A 13,902-nucleotide genomic window follows, 5' to 3' on the forward strand; every position below is an offset into this window, starting at 1 on the left:
CAAACATTCCAGGGACTTCATAAACTACTATAAAGGAGGATGGGAAATTCCAAGATTCCAGACTTAGATCCGACTAGCGCTACAGATACCTTACTGAAATCAGTGTAATTCTTGATCTTGCCCAGGCTTGACAAGCCTGTGGCCACAATGACCTGCTGATCATTGGCCAGACATTCCATAACCTTCTGTGGCTGGCAGGTGCTGAACCCCTCTGAGATTAAGCCAAAACTGCACTGGTGGCTGTTCATGTACCAGTGATGGGGACGGAAGAAGAAATATCTTTCCCCCTCCTTTGAAAGAAACATGAGGGGGAAAAGCCAACAAAAACAAAGGAACTCAAGTTAAATGATCTCTGCAAATGAATACATGCCTTACCGATAGTTTAGGCAAATGCCATCTAACCCTCCCCCGCTTTAATGCAATCTGTTCTCAACAGAGCACACAGGAAGACATAAAATATATCACACAATGTAGTCCTGTCTGGCATAACTCACAGTGACTCTTCAAGAGTGTCAGATGTTCTCAAAAGGTCAGGGCTCAATGACAGGGCTGCGCTTGGTAGGCATGGACATTTGATTGGCACATGTCTTTCCCAGGCCCAGATGTAACTTGCTTCGCTTGTCTGGGTCCCATAAAACATCTTGTACTCATGGTGAAACAAGGTCAGCTGTCTTAATTTTGGTCTCAGCATCTCAGACTTGGGCCTTCAAAAAGCTTCCTTCAAAGAGGAAAACTCAAAAAATCAGGTCAAGAGTTCATCTAGCTCAGTGGTCTGGGCTATATGGTGGCCAACCAGTTACATCCAGCAGCTTACAAAGAAGGACGAGAGGTTATCTGCCATGGTCCACTCTTTATCTCCCCAGCAGCTAATATTTACAGCAAGTTGCTTCTGAACCTGGGGATAATAAATAGCCACTAAGACCAGTAACAACGGACAGCATCATCCTAACATGATCTACTCAGTCGCCTTTTAAATTAATCTAAAGCAAAATCATATTCCGTATTTCTCTGGACTTTATGATGCTGCATCAGCTTATGGGAAAACAACACCAGTAAATAATTGCTTGCAACAGGTGTAATTTCTGGGAAAGCCCTAGGCAAGGGTGGAGGACATCTTCCTTTTTACTTGCCACTGCCAGAGAAGCAGCCCCCACCAGAGAAAAGGGTGAAAATGAAGCTTTGGAATTGGTGAGTTGAATAGTATCGAGACACAGATTGTCATATTTAATGGCCACTGGATTTAAGCTTAGGACCACTGACATGTCATAAGAGGGGTAAACTTGAGCCAATGGGTAAATCTCTGAGAGCTTATTGAAGGTATTATTATAGAAGGGTTGCCATTTTGTTCACAAAATGGCTCCATAGCTGTAGCCACCATGCACCTATTTACCAGGAGGTAAAACTGATTATTCCCCACCCCCATCTCAATTTATCTTTGGCTATCTTTTTTCCTGATCATGGAGAAATGATTTCAAATGAAGAAACAGCTGCAATCATGCACCATTTTTGATTTCTAAAAGGATCTATGAAGTCTACCCCTGGAAGGGAATTCTGCTCATTTTCACCAGGGATTTTAAGCAGCATGTTTGCATCTTAGTTGGTATGACCAAGGGATATCATGTGAATGTGAATTAGTATGCACACTGGAGTCAATCTAGGCTCTGTATCTTCATTACGGACTAGGGCTGTGCAATGCTTTCACGTCAACCCCAAAGTTGAAGGTGCTTTGGAGCGTGCAGGAGTGCAAATTTTGTGTCTATGGGTGACTCCTTAAAGCAATCAAGTCTTTTCCCATGATTGAAATATTTCTAGTCTGCCCCCAACCCTTATAGATTCTATTCATGCCCTGTGTGCTTCAAAGCACATTTCTGGAATCAAATCCAAAGCAATGTCCAGATTATTTGGCGATTTCTTTGAGATAATCAGTAACCAACAAAGTTCTGGGCTCAACCTTCAGCCCTCAAATTCATCAGTGTTTCACCCTCCACCAGCTGCCTGCTCTCAAACAAAGCTCTCTCTACTTCCTCAGAATATCCGCATATCATAGTATTCTCTACTCCAGTGGCCTGTGGTTCCCAAAAGCTTTTCTCAGCATTTGTTACCTGATCCTCTTAACTAAAATGCCAGGGACCAGACCTCAGGCCTTCTCCACTGAAAGCGTATGCTGAAGAGCCAAGGAACACTTCCCTCCCATCAGTGACAGGCCATAAATGACAGGGATGCGCTTGTCCTGTCCCTGGTAATCCCATATCGCTCTTTGGACATTTATCATGCTGCTGCCTTGAAAACCACGGCTGCTAGGAACGGGATCTTAAGTGACTGATGCTCTCAGGTAGAGTTTGAGTTCACCTGAATGCAAGATCTGTTTCTGAAACTCCCTTGATTATGTTCCCTGGGAATGAGGCTGCATAAGTCTCTTAACATTACCAGACTTAAATGGCTTGTTTACATCCACATTCAGACTTTTTCTAAAAAGGCTGCTTTTCTTCCCATTAAAATCACATATACAAGAGACTTTAAAACAGGCAGGGAAAACACATCCATGAGGTTCAACTCAGAGAGCCCACTTCATTAAGTCATTGTTAAGCAGTGGGGGGGGGGCGCGTATTTGCCTTAATTTTAGTTACTTTAACGTCTCAGCAGCTGGAAAATGGCTGCATTTGGAAATGAAATTTTGCAGATCATTAGCCCACAACGATTAAATCAAGTGGCATATTAACATATGAAAATAGGCCAATGTGCATTTTACTGTTTAAACATTTCTATTCAGGGTCTTCCTGGAAGTGAAATGCTACCCCTCCTCATTTTCACCACTGGCCGGCAGCTAATAAAGTAAAACAAAAAGGGTAATTGAATATTTGCCATTTCTTCATCCTAATATATTGGTTATTAAGATTGGAACACACTGCCCCAATTTGCAAATGTACTTGGGAGTACTATCTCACTTACAGATTTGTGAATGTGTATATTAATTTTCTTGCAAAGATGAGAAGTCCTGGAAATAGGTTTCAGTTCTAACAGTTTGACCCCAAAGCATTCAGAGTTATGAAATGTACTGATATTGTCAGCAGTTTCATCCCATATCATGTGAATGTTGCCATATCGGCACTCCTCAGCCACAGCTGTATCCTTCTTCCTTCTTTCCTAAACAACTTTTGCATCCTTAAATTCCTTCTTTCCTTTTTACTTCCAGGACAAAAATCCCAGATATGCATTTGTCCTTATTTGACAATTTTATGCATCAAGGTTTGGTTTGGTTTTTTCCTGGAGAAGGGCCATATTGTGTGGAAGCATAGTTTGTTACCTTGTGTGGGCATGCAGAACACTTTAAGGGCTCATCCCTCTTCACAAATCACTCTGAATAAGTTCACAGAACATTTTAGCTAATGATGGCTTGGTAGGATGTCTGAGACAGGTCAGCTAGACAGTTATAGATGCTAGATGCAGAGAGCTTCAACTGAAAGCTGTTGGCAGAGATATGAAGGTCAAGCAGCCTGCCCTAAGTCTCCTTTAAGCTACTCATCTGATTTTGGATACAATGGATGGTCTTCTTCCATTAACAGTGTTGCATTAAGATTCAATTGCCGAGTCCAACCTGATTCTAGATATGGAACTGGTGAAAGATGTGCCATCCTGACCTCTTCCTCAGGCAGCAAAATGTCTGTGGACAACTCTGGCTCCAAGTGCTACCTTTGTGGGCAAAGCCCACCACACCAGCATGTTACAGGGTAGCCTGATGCAGAAAAGACTGAGAGTCCTTCATCATAGCCCCAGAGAAGAGGATTCTTCTTTATGGGACCACTTTCTTTCTTTCACAGTGCGATTTCTAGTGCAAGAATCAGAAATGATGAACTTGCTAAAGAATTTCCCTTGTGACCTAATTATTAAAGAGCTTCAGCTGTCTGTCCTGATATTACTCTACCTTCAATCACTGCAAAAACCTGGTTTTGGAGGATTTTGCACATGTCTGACTTGGTTGGTTTAAGTTGATTTGAATGCAGTATACATGTTGGGCAACAGGTCTAGCCTTACCATCCAGTGAGCGAGCCATTTCAAGTAGCAAGGCAGCAAATGTGGAATGTGGAGCAGAACATTGATCAGTCAGCCTGGACAAAGATGCCATGAGACCTGCCCCTGCCCTCTAAGCCAGCCTGCTACTTTCAGACACAGTGGAAGAAGGTACTCCTGAATCATGAGAAAGGGCACCATCTTGTATGTTATTCCATGAAACAAAATACTTGGAGAAGTCTGGACCACTGGCATTAAACAAGTGCCTGCACTTTTTTCCATTGGATACATAACTGGAAAAAATGTCTTGTTTTGAACAGTGGCATGAAAATTATTGAAATACAGTGAAGTAACATAAAATAAAGGCACTTTGTACAGCTTAGGAATAGACCAAGGAAGACTAAATGGCTGGGCACTCCCTACACTGGAAGGCCTCGGAGAAATACCCAATGCGTTTTCAAGAACGTGATAATTAGGACACTGGAGTGCTTCAGATTCAAAGGCCAAAAGATGCTTTGAAGGGTGCAGGGGCATGAATCTAGCACCTGTCTGCAACTCTCTAAAGTAGATGCATCTTTTCCCAAGATCGTGTGGCAGCTGTAGAGGGAGCTTTTGATTTAAGGAGCAATGTTCTCACCTCATGTGCTCCAGTGTGTTTTGCCTTGGAATCCAAAGTTCTGTTCCATATTGCATTTGTTGTATGGATGTATGAAGCAGCTTAATTCAGAGTCTGTCCACTCATCCATCTAGTCCAAGTTTATCTACTTTGCCTGGCAGTGGCTTTCTAGATCTCTGGGAAAAGCCATCTTTTATTCCCAGATAATTTAGGGCAAGCGGTGGCCTTTTGATCTTTCAAACACTGAATCACCCCAAGGTGCCAGTGCTGAAAACAATAAAAACATTGCTCACAATATCACAGTAAAACTGGCTGGGCTCAAAATCAAACATCCTTGATTTAACTTAAAACTCTGGAGCATCAGCTCATCTCCCTTTGTATGCAAAGCCAGGAGCTGACCTACTGAGCTATATTCACTTTTCATTATTTCTATCCTGCCTTTCTACCATGGGGAAGGGGCCACGCAGAGGCAGTGGAATCCATAGCAAATGCTATGATGTTAACATGATGCATATATGATGACATCATCATGCACATGCCACAATTATGCACTGTGTTGCAATATCTGATGCAACTCTGCATGATGATCTCACACTCATGTCATCATGTGTTCTCCATCCATCCATCCATCAAATTTCTAGGCTATCCAACTACAGAACGAACCTGAGCGGTTTCACAATTAAAATCTGATAGAAAACAACATCATATAAGAAAAGGATAGCAGTTGCCTGGAGTGAGAAAATCAAAAGAACACTCACCCCATCCCCACTCCCAGCTTAAAGGGACATACTACTCACAGGCAAGGGGTTAGAGCAACTTTTTTTAAGGATAATTTGAAGGCAGGTAGGAAAGGATGTCAATGTCTATGTGCGAGCTTTTACAACAGCCAAAGAAATCCAGATTGCTACAGTGGATAAGACTTGAGGCCAACGTAAAGTCAAGTTTTATCTTGAAATTTCCTGTGTGTGTGTGTGTGTGTGTGTGAGAGAGAGAGGATATCAGTGTCTATGCATGAGCTTTTATAACAGAGGAATGCCAGATGAGGAATGCCAGGGAGAGAGAAAGAACAAAAATATGAACTCTTTGGTGCCATCTAGTAGTTATCCAGATTTTTCTAGCCCAGATCTGATAGCACTAAAAACGTATTACTCAGAGAGTTTTATGAAGTTAACTTTATATCAAGTGGCAAGTGTTACGCCATAATAAATTTATTATGTGCCAGCTGAGGATAATTGTTTCTCAGGTTGTCTATCCAAATAGTATGAAACCTGTGGAACCAGAATTCTACCACTGCTGCAAATACACCTTTAAAGAACATCACTGTGAAATGGTACATAGATGCAAAATAGCAAAAAGATTCTAGTCAAACAGAAGGGAAACATGTACTGTACATAACCATAGGACTTCTGTTTGAAAGTGTTACCTCTCCAAGTGCTTTGAACTGAAAATAAATTGTGCTTATCATTCTAATCATCCTGTGAACTCACTTTTTTCTACACAAAGTGTGAAAAGATTCTGAAAAGGAGAAAGATGTGGCTACCTGTGAGTGGATGCTGCAGCCTACCACCCATCCCGGGCAGCCTATTTTTGCAAAATAAAACAGCCACAGAGGACTGCAGGAATGAATTATAGAAGGATATTCTGCCTAATTCAACAATGTCAGGTTCATAATGTGCCCTCTACAGCTAAAAGTTTATTTTAAATGCGTACCAAGAAGATGGAGAGCTGGGAAGTAAATGCAAAATGGTAGGGCTTGGATCTTCAGATATAAATTAATACCAGCAGGCTTAAATGGCCTCTGTGAAATGAGCATGAATCTTAAAACTCATGGCTGGCGCAGTACAGATAAAAGGTATAAGCATTTCCTTCTGACATTTTGCTGTGAAGGGCGTATTTCTCCAAAACTTGATGTCAACTTAGAAAGGATACAGACTGCTGTTGTCATCATGCTAGTTCATAATGAATATGAATCTGCTTTCTACAAGCAAATTATTGGCCCATCCAGACCAATGCTGTTTACTCTGGCTGAAAATAGTCACTAGCGCTTTCCCGTCACTCATTACCTTTTACTAGGCTGGAAATGTTACTGACTGATCCTGAAACTTCCTAGGTGCACAGCAGGAATTCTAAAATGGCCCTATGGCTGTCAGAAGTCACCAGATCCAGAGTAACAAAGTATACCATGACAAGGGAGATCTGGGCTCAAATCCATACTCAGCCCACTGGGTGACATCTGGCTAGCTACTATTCATATCCAAATCCATCTCATTGAGTTCTTGTCCTGTGGAGAAAATAGGAAGGGAGGAGAATAATAAATGCTGTTCTGAGGGCCTCACGTTTTGCAGAAAGTATAATAACTGGGAGCCAGTATGGTTAGTTGGCTTAAGAACTGGAGTAAGAACTAGATGATCTAGGCTTAGTCCACCATTAATTGCGGGAAATTAATGATTTGCTGCTAGTCACTCACCCTCTCAGAAACAGAGTGTGTGGGGGTAGCAAAGGAGGAATCCCAGGAAGAGAAGCCAAAGGTAAAGATATCTCAGGCTGAATGTAGTACTTCTCACTGTAGACATTGTATGAGAGCTGTCCTAGTTCATGGTAGCCCAAAATTAGAAAGAGTCTGGTAGCACCTTTTAAGACTGACACACTTTATTATAAGGCATAAGGTTTTGTGAACTGAAGCAGACTCCATCAGACGCAATGGAGCGCCTTGACTGATATGGATTTAAATACATTGGGATGAAGCCAGGGAGAGGGTAGTTCCTTAGAACCTCATCTGCACCATCCCGTGTTTCTGGCCACTTTCTCCTCCCTGACTCATCCCAATGTACTTAAATCCCACATCAGTCAAGCCATTCTGTGCATTTGATGAAGTGAGCCATAGCTCCCCCACAGCTTATGCTTTATAATAAAATGTCTTAGCCTTAAAAGGTGCTACCAGAGTCTTTTTGATCTTCAGCTGAACATAACTCATGGTGACTACACAGACATGGCCATGTAGTTTTCTTGAAAACAGCATGGAGGTACTTTGGCATTGATGCCTTCTAGGGGGCCTTTTTTTCCCCCAGTTCCTAGGCTGGCTTACAACCCTGAAATTTCCTGATAGTCTTCCATTGATGCTAACCTTGCTTAGCATTTGGAGATCAGCCAAGACTGGGTAGATGCTACCACATGCTATGACTCTATAGGAGAGAAGACCTGATATAAATCTAATAAAATTAAATAAAAAGAGCAAAACTTTGAAGTTCAGGCATGTTCTAACATATGTGGAAAAAAGTACATTTTCTTAGTCTTAAAAAATGTGATCTTTGTACTGTCTTCTATGAAGTTACCAGATACTCATCTGTAATCATCAAAATGCAGAGTATATCAAACACATTTCATGTTGTCGAATTATTATCCCTTCCCTCCCCAAAAAAGAAACATGGTTACAACAGCAGTTAATTCCAGTAGCATTCATTATCCAATTCTAGGAAAGATTAGTTAAGAACCTAAAGTAGTAGTAGTAGTAGTAATAATAATAATAATCAGCAGCAGCAGCAGCAGCAGCATGTTCTTAAATGGTCAGCATAAGGAGAAAAACAGTTGGATTGTTAAAAGCTGTGCAATTAAGCCGATGAAATATATTCCAGCTGAATTCTTTTCATAAAGTCAGAAAAAAGAATCTGGGGGAAAAGAAGTATTGGTAATGAAGAAAAAAGAAGAATGCAGGTCTTCTTATGGCTGATTTTGTGAATGAATTTTCATCTTTTGGCGACAGCATCATTTGGAGAGATGGTAGATTTCTAGAAATACAATGTCAAGCTCTAGATAGATGGCTTTTCCTCTACATCTGCTTGCATGAATGAACCTATGTCTACATTGATGTGGGGCACCATGATGTGCAAACTGGTATTAAGGATAAATGCAACACAACATGTTTGTTTCACAGAGAAATGCCCATGGAAAAATTGACAACAGAATTTCTGTTTTCTCCAGGAACATCTGTGGGCAGCAAAAATTATTACTATTAATTAGACTCCTCCTTATGAACTCTACCAAGATCTTCTGTTGCTTTGTTTTAATGGGCATTCCTCCACAGGAGAGTGTTTTTTCATCAGCAGCTAAAATCCAGTGCAGATTTAGCACCTCATGTCAGCCTTTTTCTTAAATAATTTATCTGGACCAGTTCTGTTTACCTGTTTAAAGTGTCTATATGCTGTTTATAGCAGATGATCAAGAGTCTAAATCAGAAAAGATTAAGGACCTAATTTTCTTCAGGAGTTTTGAACATGTTGTTACTAATCTGTACCCATTTTCTTTTCACCCTAAATGTAACAAAGACACTTTCTTTTCTTGAAAATGTGATTGCTATTCTCTGCCTGCCTTTCTTGTTTAAGGCTTTTCCTTAAACCTTCACCTTTTCTGCATCATCAGGCAGAAGCGGGGCAAGTTAAAAAGTGCTCCTAAAACCTAGATTTATAAAGGGAAAAGGGAAAATCCCTTAATTAAGGAATTAAGGGGATTTGAAGTGTGGGGGATGGCAGCATGGTTTAAATGTCTGTTGTATGTGCTTCAGGGTGAAAGTGGAAGGAAGAAAAACTGATTTATATGTGGCTTATAAATAAGGTGAAAATATAAGATATACCCATTAAAAAATCAAAATAGCATGAGTAGAGGGACTTCCTTAACTGTCATATTGGCTAGAATTTTTTCACTTCACTCAGTAGAGAAACCATTCCTTGCAGTACTTCTTCCCAAACTAGCTTCTACAATTACAGCTTCTAGTTCCTTACATTTAAAACTTCCCAATCTTCTAAAGGCAGGTAACATGCCCATTCTCACTGTGGCTAACACATGATATGGGAAATTTCTTGAGTCCAAACTACTCTCTGTGCATGTGAAAGAGGCGAGAAAGTCATCACCGCGCATGAATGACATACTGATTGATTCAATAGTTTTGGGCAGGAAAAACTTCACTATCCTGTTTTCTCTTATTCTCGCAATAAAGAACGAGAGTTGATTCTTACTCCAGACTATAGTACTTTGGACACAGATGGGGACTCCCCCTACCTTTCACCTGCCATCTCTGAAGACAGTTTTGTTTTGGGGGCGTTTTGTCCCTTTGAGTCAGTTTTTGCCTCCTGGTGACTGCCTGGACTGGTCCCTGCAGTTTTCTTGGCAAGATTTTTCAGAAGTGGCTTGCCATTGCCTCCTTCCTAGGGCTGAGACACAGGGACTGGCCCAAGGTCACCCAGCTGGCTTCGTGCCCAAGTTGGGACTAGAACTCACAGTCTCCTAGTTTCTGGCCTGGTATCTTCAACCACTACACCACACTGGCTGTCTTCTAAAGACAGTAGGTCTGGGCAAATCACAGTTTCTTGCTGTAAAAATACCACTGTAAACATACAATGCCTTTAAATATGCACTGGACAGTTTAGTACAAAATCTAACAAACGTGGGAGGATGTGTATTGTGGGAATATTTGTTTTTCTTAACAGAATGTATTTGTTCCCCTATTTAGTAGAATTTCTTTCCTGTTTTAAGAATGTTGGGCTAGAAAGCTCTACTATAAACACTACAATGCATGCATCCATAACCTCTCAGTCCTAATGGGAGTAAATATTAAAGCAAAGTAAAACCATGTCATCTTGGAGTGAAAGTGTATACACCAAAAGCGGCTCTAAATTATTAATATTTAAATTAATGTTTTATATTTACAGGAAAAAGATTGCAGCCATGACGGGCATTTAAATGTTACATGAAAAATACAAGCAAAACTAAACAAAAGGCAAAACACCCTTGAAGGGGAACAGGTGATGTTACACAGCACTTATTGTATTTTTAATCCAATGAGTATATTTGTTGGCTGAGCAGTTTAAATCATTCCCTTTGCTACGGTGAATGAGCCACAGACATCTCAATTCATAAGGAGATGGCGAGACTACAACCTGGAGAACCTGACATTATATTCTAGGCATGAGCTATCAAGTAAGCCAAGCCACAATATACAATACCCTCCAGGTAGCTTCTAGGATATCACTATCCTGTTGCACTAATAATGACTCTGGACCATGAGCATCACCGTTTTACTACCTTAGTGCAGCCCAATCTTAATGTCACTCAAAAGCATTTTAGGAAAGTAATATACCAGCTCAGCACCATCAGTGCTGATGCTGCCAATAGCAAAATTGCTGATGAACCCCTGAAATAGAATGAACAAGGACCATCTCCAAACCTAAAATCCTCAGTATTCCTGGAGTGAATACTGTGTGTGTTTGTGTGTGTGTACGCGCACACACCTTTCAGACAGTGTTGACTCCTGGCAACTGCCTGGACAAGTCCCTGCAGTTTTCTTGGCAAGATTTTGGAAGTGGTTTGCCATCACCTACTTCCTAGGGCTGATTTCATGTTTAAGGTGGGATTAGAACTAGAACTCACAGTTTCCTGGTTTCTAGCCTGGTGCCTTTACCACTACCCCAAACTGGTTCTTGGAGTGAGTACTATGGACTACAAATTCCAGAACTGGCACTCGCTGCAAGGTCTTGGTATATTTAGTAGGCACCAAATTGGGAAAATCTGGTCAGTTTCTGACATGATCACATCTATAAAAGCTACTGTTAACCTCCTATGACCTGGGATGGAGGCTTCTAAGTCTTTCTTTCTAAGACTTTATTCAGCCAAAACATTTTCCTCAAGGTGGTCCTCCTCCTCCACCTCCGCCTCCTCCTCCTCCCCGCTTCTGATGGTCAGCCTTGAGCAGACCATAGCATAGGAGTGAAAATCAGAGGCTGAAGAAAAGATGGTCTCTTCATATACTATAGAAGGTGGCCAAGGTCAAGACCTGTTTTCTATATACCAAAGAATAATGGATTTAAGTAACAGGAAGGTAGGTTCCTGACTGTATGTTAAGGAAAAACCTAAGAATAAGACCAGTTTGATAATAGAGCTAATTATCCTGGGAGATGGTGGATTTCCCATTACAGATATGATCAAATGGAAGCGAGACACCACTGGGGATGAGCAAGGAGGTAGATTTGAGGGTCTAACTGACCTCTCCCATCTCTATGGTAGGATTTTAAGAAATTCATGTTTAAAATTGCAAACCAGGAAGATAGATTTCATGGTCTTTAGTAGGAATACAGGCTGCAGTTATGTCCTGAATCACTCATTACTATCACCCCATATCCTAAGCCTTTAGCCTGGCTGAACTGAAGCTCCATAGAAGGAACTAATTCCAGAGGGGAAAGACATTCAGAACCATCTGGGTTCTTCTGTGGAAATGCATCCTACAGATTGCAGGGATTGCATAAATGCCTCACTGCCCCCAGTCTATATATATAAGCCCTTTAGTCAAAGTCCACCTAAGGCTTGACACAACAAATATCAAGTTTGCCTCTAAATTATTAACGTATCAATGACCCAGTATGGAATTTTGGAATTCACTCCCACTGACCTCTCCATCACTTAAAAAAAAAAGAAATAACAACCACCAAACAAAATACAGGTAACTCCAAACTGTGATGTGGGGTTATCTTGGCTGTTTCATTTCACACGTACCCAGAGCCTTATGTTAGTTCACAGGCTTAATTCTATGCAAACAGATTGAAGTGTTAAACATTTCATAAATGGTTTTCTTCATAAATTATTGGAAGGCTCTAAGAAACATACAGTATGTACAAGTCTGTAAATATACTGGTGAATGAAATGCAGATTTAGAAAGAAAACACAGAATACAATGCAAAAACACAGCCCTCTTCTCATGCGTTATATGCATGAAAACACTTCATGTATTAAAGGGACAAAAAATAGGCTTCATCTGACTTGGGTCCCTGGGAAAGAGGAAGGGGGAGTATAGAAAAAGATGAGTGAGGTTTAAGAAAAAAAATAGGGTTTTGTTTTGTTTTGTTTTTTACACTGGATGTGCCAGTTTGCTGCTTTGAACACAATCCCTTTTTGTCCCCAGCCAAAAAACACTCAGGCAACTCTGCTATAAATAGTGGTTGATTTTTATATAAACCTACAGGGTCAAATAACTTGAAAAAAGTGTGTGTTTACAATACCCATTAAAAGACTGTAAGAACACAATAATAATATGAATATAGGCACACAGGAGAAGGTAACCATAAAAAGGCTAGTAAATTCACCTGTATTTAAATAACAAGCATTCGATTCTCTCTCTCCTCTCTCCCCCCATTTTTTTATCTGCATCGTGTTTGTCTCTCAAGAAAACTTTAGGACTTGATACTGTCAGTGACCTGAGTCAGTAATGCCTTTGGTTTCTCCATTCCTATTGTGAAGTATTCCATAATCAGAATTTAGAACATCTCAGACACCGGGAGAGCCAGCTTGGTGATAAGAAGCAATGAGATGTTTTGTTCTTTTCTGTTCAAAGGATCTTAAAAACAAAATCAGAATAAAATATGAAGCTGGATAAAAGATAGCCCTTAATGAGGTCCTTTGTTACTCCCTCTTAGCACCCACTAAAAACAAACTGGCAGGATGCTGTGTCAGCGAGAAAAGACAATAGAATAAGTGACTTGGGCTGGGTGTGGATTGGAGTACAATTATAACCCCTTATGAAGAAATTCTCAATGAACTTAAAGGTGCTGTGTCAGTAAAAGACTCCCAAAGATAATGTTTGTCCCCTCACTGCAAAATTCCTTCTGACGACTTCAGAGAGGTTTGAGCATTGTGGAACATAAATCAAAGAAAATACTTAACTCAGTTTGCAAAAACAGGCCATTCTATTATTGTGGCAAAATAGAAGAGGTAGGGATGAGAAGAAAATATGAGAGAGAGAGAATGTGTAATGAATAAGATACAATGTAGATTTCATTCCTTATTGTCCCAATGGAAGTGATGAAACTGGAAAGTGCTCATTTGGAGCAGAGATTCCCAAATATTTGCAACTGATTGGTAATAATTCAGTAATTCAGAGTCCCTCTGGTGGGAGGACGAGATGGGCAGTGACAAATTTGATAAATAAATAAAATAAATAAATCTCAGTGTCATAATCAGGGATACAGAGGGAGGGGGATGGTATCTTTCTTGAGGCAGATGCACAAAACTGATGCCTCCCCCCAGTAAATAACAACATCTGCATATGAACTGGTTTGTTTTGTTTTTGTTTTTTGGTGAACTGTTCTATAAACATCTAATTTGGTGTTCAGAGTTCTCATTTTCGGTGATTTAAGAAGCCTGATCAAAAATACAGTAGAAAATATTATACTTCAAGGAGCTGGGGAAGGAGGCAAATTGCTAAAATTGCTAAAATTACAAACACACTCATATATATC

The 13,902-nt window shown here is 40.4% G+C and overlaps 1 protein-coding gene across 1 annotated transcript in view; it reads right to left on the bottom strand.

Moving 5' to 3' along the window:
- WWOX (WW domain containing oxidoreductase) overlaps nt 1-13,902 on the bottom strand; it is a 559,406-nt gene that overhangs the window by 264,775 nt on the left and 280,729 nt on the right. The gene's annotated exons all lie outside the window — the stretch shown is intronic.

The sequence above is a fragment of the Candoia aspera genome, chromosome 11 (genome assembly GCF_035149785.1).
Source record: "Candoia aspera isolate rCanAsp1 chromosome 11, rCanAsp1.hap2, whole genome shotgun sequence".
Classification (NCBI taxonomy): Eukaryota; Metazoa; Chordata; class Lepidosauria; order Squamata; family Boidae; genus Candoia; species Candoia aspera.